The sequence below is a fragment of the Limulus polyphemus genome, unplaced genomic scaffold, assembly GCF_000517525.1.
Source record: "Limulus polyphemus unplaced genomic scaffold, Limulus_polyphemus-2.1.2 Scaffold8895, whole genome shotgun sequence".
NCBI classification, from domain to species: Eukaryota; Metazoa; Arthropoda; class Merostomata; order Xiphosura; family Limulidae; genus Limulus; species Limulus polyphemus.
Window position 1 is genome coordinate 145 of NW_013674505.1, and position 7,145 is coordinate 7,289.

Here is a 7,145-nt window from a genome sequence, read left to right on the forward strand (position 1 = left end):
GAAAATAAATCACTTTATTTTTACCTAATTTATTAATTATAATTTGTGGCATTCGTAAATATCGCATCTAAAGCTATGATATATATATATATATATGTGTGTGTGTGTGTGTGTGTGTATAACGATAAGAACCCACTACAGCCTGTATATTTTCTATGGAATTATTTTTCTGTGAGAACATTGCTTCTACAAAATCTGTTAGTGACCTAGGTAATGATAATAATAATGGTAAAAAATATCCATGTCCAATTAAATTCTCGGATGCTTTTTTATGTCACATATATGAACAACAAAACAAAAATAGATCAATAAGGAACAGCTCCGTGGAACGTGATTGGCGAAGAGTTTTTGAAGAGAACTTCCTCATCCTGGAGCCAGGGAAAACAAAATAATAACGTTTCAGGATGAGTAACAAACAAGTATGAGTTGAATAATCTAAAAATATTTAAATAATAAATAATTCTTTATTTGATAGTATTTTCTACATTCTTAAATGTGAATACATTTACCTAAGTTGACATGAACTGTTATAATTACATCTAGAGTGAATTACCATAACAGCCCCTTAGACTTTACGGTTTAAGGCTTTCCACCAATGACATAACTACATCCGTTGTTTAAATATATCGTGAAGCCAGTGGGTTTCTCCTGTACAAAGTATCATCTATATCGCGTCTTGATGTAATCTACAGGCGCTGTTAGAGCCACAGTTCGACAGTTCAAGTTTCCCTGTCTGAGTTGAATAAGCGGGAATTTTGTAAGTTCTTGAGGTTTTTACATTATTAGTATCACATAAGTAATTTATTAACTCATATGAATTTAAGTTATGTTCAATAAAAATTAGGTTTGCATTTTTATCCTCGTGTAGAGTTCTGACTACTTTTAGTAATAAACTTTTTAATTGGCTTTTATGGATGTAAACAAAAGACTAACTTAAATTTAAAAGCTGTATGAGTTACGATAATATGAGACCCATTAAATTAAAATGGCAACGTTTATACAAGTTTTACAACCACATATGCTAAATTATAAATTGATTATGTTTAGGTAATAAATACTTTTACTCATTTAACAACTAGAGCTGCAACTTACTTAATATGTGTATGTTTGTATTGCTTGTTCCTATTAGTATTACTGCTTCTGGTGCAAAATACCGTTAGGACAGCGGATGTCACGTGACGCTTCTGGCGCATTGGCGTTGGTAGGTGCAAGATGAGTTTCTCGAATGATCGGGGAAGTCCGAGTGTCTTCGAGATGCCCTCTTCGTTAGTATATAAGCCTGGCAGTAAAAGCCAGTACTAAGTACTACCATGCATAGTGATAGCCTGTTATCAAATACTCTTAAAATGCTTTTCTGTCATACAAAAGTCATTGCGAAAACTTCACATATTTTTTTGGCTAGCATTGGAAAAGAAAAAAGAAAGACGAATTCCTTAGCTCTTTAACTAGTTCCCAGTTCTCCACTTAAGCAACACTGTTCAATGATATTGGGAGTCTCACAAACTGTGAAATACTCGACAGTGGCAATTAGGTGCCCAAATGAGGCTATAACTCAACTTTAGTAGTTGTTTGTAAGCATCATAGCGTAATAGAATGAGGCAGCCATTTTGTTCTCAGCCCATCTCTAAACACTAAGAACAACCGTGCTTCATGATTACATCTAGATTGGTTTGTCCGCAACTGGAGATTCAGTGAAGACACAGCAGTTCTTAGTACCCAATCTTTCGTTAAGCTGAATGAGATAGGATGTTTTAGGAAATGAAAGAAACTGATGTATTAACTGATTAAAAATATTTTCGGAAAGATGATAATATAAAATAGTTATTCTTGTTTGTTTTTATGCTAAGTACAAAGCTACAGAATGGGAAATGTATACTTTGCCCTCTGTGAATATCGAAACCTGATTTTTTGTGTTATAAGTCTTCAAACTTAGCGTTCAGCCACTTTGTAACACTTAATCAGCGTACACATCATTTTACAAGTCTGTAACATTATAACAGTTTATATTTTTGCCATGATTTGATAATAAATTTATATATCGATTTTATCAAGGAATAATTTAACCAAACAAATTTAATTAAGAAATGTTGTGAATCAAAAAAGAATGTTAAGGAAAGAGAAAAAGTAAATAAAGGTCGTCATTTTCAACAGTTGAAGATATGTTTCAAATGTATCAAATTTCTATTTCATTTTCACCAAAGCCTGGTAGTTAGGGTGTTAACCTTGCAGTCTGAGTGCCTTAGGTTCGAATTCTGTCAAAAACATTCCTATCCTTTCGGTCGTGGGGGTAGTATAATGTGATGGTTAATCTTACTTTTCGTTATTATAGAATAGCCTAAGAGTTGACGTGAGATAGTGCTGACTTGCTGGCTTCCATCTAATCTGCCATTTATAAAATATAGAAAGCTAGCACAGAAAAACCGCGAGGATTTTTGCGTGAAATTCTTCAAATTAAGCAAAACTGGTGATTTCTTTAAGTTTTTCAAAATTTAGTGTCTCTTGAGAAATAAGTTAATGGTAGATTTAAAACAGACCAGAGCAGTGTTAAAGAATCAAATATACTCATCAACTGTAAATCTTTGTTGTTCCAACAGTATTATTATCTATTTGTAAAGTATGTGACGAATCCAAATATTGTTTTAGTAAATGAAGTTTTTCTTTTCTTTTTTTGTCATTTCAGTTTCTTTATTAATGGCAACTGGAGAGGAAGATAGTATTGCTTGGCTGACTGAACGAGTCACATCTGTTACTAGAGAAGAAGATATCAAAGAAGATATGTTTCTCGACACGATTCCTCACATCAACTGGGAACACTACTTAATTCCTGCTCCAATGTCTATTGCGCTTTTAGGAGAACTAATGTTCATAACTAACGACACAGATTTCAGTCTTGAGAAAGCTAAACCGGAAAATGGGTTTCAATATATGCGATATCCATCTTCTTTTTGTGCTTCTTTGGTCCAAGTCAGTAATGCTGGATGGGATGCTTTTAACGAGGCACACAAAAACATGGACCAAATTCGCTTACATTCTGCCAATGTCCCCGTATATTTAGAAGAATCCGTCAAAATACTTATGAAAGGTACTAGTAAAGACATTAAAAACTTTCTACCCATTCCTTTGGAAGGGATTAAAGATATTGCAGATAAATGTCTAGACTTGGCTAAAAGCACAGAAGAAAAATTTACGGATGTCATGAATTTAACAGGAGAGATTTTGGAAGCTTGTACATTTAGCAAAAGGACTTATGAACATGACCTTCATGAAACAAAAGTACAATTAGAAGTCATCAAACATAATAGAATAGCTGTTGAGGAAGAACGTTCTTTTGCCAAAGATGAGTTAGAAAATATTAAAAAAGAAATTGAATCAGCAGAAAAATATTTTCAAGAAGTTGTAAAATCGTTTCCAAAAGAGAAGGAATTAAATGCTATGTCGTTTGTAGAAAGTATTTCAAATGGTGTGAAGAACTTGATATCTGGATTATTTTCCAAATTCAGTAGAAAAGAAACTGAAAAAATGAAAGTAGAAGAAGAAGAAAATAACCTTGCGAAAAGACTGTTAAAATCAAGTGAATTTGAAATTGATAAGGCCACAAAGAAAAGCACTAACAAGGCTTGTTCTAAAGCAGAAACTATTCATTATCTTGCCCAGATGTTACAGTCTTTGGTCCGTGATGATGATTCATTAGATGAAGTGAAACTTCGAAATGATAACGATGAGATCTATGTTGATACGTATTCCAACAAAATTTGTGAAGAAATCAGAACTGAAAGTACATCGTTAATGGAAATGAAAGCTATACATATATGTGACAAATTTATCGGTATCTGTAAAGATATCAAAGAGATTAAAAATAATTTTCAGGTTAACGAAACAAAACTGATAGTTGAGAGAATACGAGAAGTAAATGATGAAGCAATGGCATTTGTCTCAGAAACTAAAGAAGTTTTAGGTTCAACTGCTATGGATAGAAAACCACCTAAGCAAGCTATGTGGAACGGTAAAGGAAATGGAAAATGTATTGAAAGAAAGATCGAAATTTTCGAATTTAGATTAGAGCATGCACAAAAACATTTGGAAAACATGAAAGAATTATATGCTTCTTCTTATGAAAAGTTAGTCGACGCCAATAAAAGACAAAAAGAAGATCTGGCAGATATGGCTAAGATAAACATAAAAGAACTCAATTTTGAACAAATTAAAGAAATATTATTGAAAGGAATGAAGGCACTTGGACAAGTACGGTATCAGTGGGGAATGATGGTTCAGTTCTTCCAAATGATGTCCAACATCATTAAATGCAATCTTAGTATTTCTTTAAACAAATATCTCAAGTACATAGGGAATGAAGAACATTGTGGTCTAGAAGGTTACGATATCAGTGATTTTATGATAGATATGATTTACCAGCAAACGTTTGAAGCTGCTAAAATTGCGTACGTGGTCAATTCGATTTCAGGAGTATACGTAGAGGTAGGTGTGAATAACTAATAAAACATACTTATGTTTGGTTAAATCATTACGATAGTTGTTAATAGCCCATAGCTTATTAATATGGTTAGTGACACGAGTTTGTTACACCACATCTTGGTACATAAAGTTAAACGTGCGGTTTTTGTAAACTAACTGAGTAAAAACAGACTGATATCGCCCCCCAGTGGCACAGCGGTATGTCTACGGGCTTATATCGCTAGATATAATCAATTGTGTAGCTTTGTGCTTAATTAGAAAACAAACAAACAGACTGATATTATTTACGAGTTATTAATCATTTTTTTAAATGCTTGCATTCATTTAATCTAACTAGTCTGGGATTTGTCTTTTGCTCAATGTTTAGAGTTGTAAGCCTAAAGACTTACTTAGCTTATCGGGGCCAAAATCGTACGAATGATTTTTCATGTTTCACTTTAAATCAGCAACAAGATAATGAAAGCACATTACATTTCATTACATTTTAAACAAATTTCATTTGAAGACCATCCTCAGATTATACGTAATCTATAAATGATTTTATCACGACATCAATATTTCATTAAATAAAAGATTAAAATTCATAATGTGGAAGCAAAAATTTAAAGTTTTTATTTTTCATTAATGTAAAAGTGCTTAGAACAACAAAGTAAACATCGTGCATCCGAATAATGTTAGAAATCTTGTAAGTAAAGACACAGAAATAATGTATAGTGATAATTGTTAAATAATTCTAAGGTTAACTTTTATAATGAACAACAAATAGGCTTCGTGTAAAACTAGTGATAAAAAATTGACAGTAAGCATTTACCTTTGTCCATCTTCAAAGTCCCCCAGTGACACAACGGTAAGTTTGTAGGCTTATACCGTTAAATTCCAAGTTTCGATACCTGTGGTAGGCAAAGCACAGATAGCTCATTGCCATTGGGTAGCTTGGTGTTTATTTAAAAACAATTAAACACAGAAAAAAAATCAAGAGTGTGTACTAGCCTATTTCCTATAACTAACAAATAATTAGAAAGGTATGTATACGTAAATAATTAATATGCTTGCATTTGTCTATTTTCTATCCGGAACATTTCTTGTAAATTGTGTGATCAAACGCTACAAATCTCATATTGTTAGAAAGCTCTTTGTTCAAATAGTCCGGATTATATATTGGCTATTCCACTCAAAATCACTTTATCTGTATTTTTCTTAGTCAAAATTTTTAATGCAATGAGTATGCTACACAAAGGCGAAATGTTATTGTTATCACTTGACGACTGGCTTCTAGTTCAATTTTAATTTTTTTATTTGAAAAGTATTTCACACAAACAACAGTTAACTTGCGTGTAATTTCCTTAAAGAAAAAGAAACTTAACACTACGATAAATACAGCTACATGGGTCTAAAATAAGCATGCGCAGTTCGTTCAACTCCATATACTTACCACTTTGTGAACACGCATTCAGACGTTTCTGCATATTCAGCTAATTTTGCCTTCTTTACAACTTTACATTTACATTACTTTGCAATAATTTAGATTCGGTTCGTTTCATAAATTGCAGTAGACACCTTTTAAGTACAGTTTTCTTTAGTACGGGTTTTATTCTTCATTTTTTGTGAGTTCCTTTTTTCAACTCCTAAACCGTGTCATACACTGAACGCTGATAACTATTTCATACTCTATACACTATGGTAAATACAATTACTATACTTTATTGTTTATTTTACATGTAGTTTCATTAAATAAAGTTACGTCTACATGAGTTTGTTTGCCTGACTGTGTAATTTGTTGTGTGATATAGTCCAGAATTTATCGATCTAAAACATACTGCCTGTAAGATAACGTTGCTTAAATGCGTGAAAATGATAGAATAAGGAAAATTCAAGTGAATGATTTGAAATCTACCACAAATCTTTAAGCTGCGTCGTGTTCTAAATATTTGAGGACTATTTTGAAAATTTATTCTGAATTTGTAATAAATGAACAATAGGTCAGAATAGTTAGCGTTCTGGACTGTGCATCAAAGGTTTTGTACCCGGTTACTGCCCAAAATATAGAAATAGTACTCTGTACTTTGGGGCCATGGGTACGTTAGAAGAGCGATGGTAAAATTTTATTATTCGATTAGTTTAACCTATGATACTGTATAGAGTTGTGTTGATTAGCTACTTTGTATCATCTATCATTTCAATGTTCTGGAAAGTTGCCTCAGGTAGTTTTCGAGTAGATTTGCGCAAAATCCAAGAATTTTACAACATATATTTATTTAATTTTTTTTACTTTTTACCAAATTATATTTAAAAGTTTGCAAAGATAACTCAGTAGCATGAACCTATGTATTTAAACATTCAGGGTAATAAATACATTGTTTATACTACGTTCTAGATGTCATGAAAATATTAAATTTCAGGTTTCAACCAAATGCATAATGGATAGTTTGGCCAGCCTCGGGTCACTCCTTGGGTTAGATCCAAAAAAAGACAAAGAATTAATGGATGAAGAACGACTAAAACTTCATAATGGATGCAAGGACGCCCAAGAACAGATTAAGACGCTTGTTCTTAAGGAAAAAGAAGTAATGAATAATCGCATCGACCGAAGAATTTCTCAATTGAAGCAGAACTTGGATGATGCTTTTCCAATAATTTCTGCAGCAACATCAAATCGTATTCAGAAATCAGTG

General features: G+C 32.4%; 1 protein-coding gene across 2 annotated transcripts in view; it reads left to right on the top strand.

Annotated features, from left to right (window-relative positions):
- Positions 1-603: 603 nt before the first annotated feature.
- The window catches only part of LOC106475632, a 14,620-nt gene continuing 8,078 nt past the window's right edge, over positions 604-7,145 (top strand). The window contains exon 1 of one of the 2 annotated variants that reach the window (XM_022379694.1): positions 604-757. The gene's annotated coding sequence lies outside the window, so the exon portion shown is untranslated. The remainder of the gene's footprint in view (positions 758-7,145) is intronic. The other variant, XM_013936310.2, reaches the window with a different exon arrangement.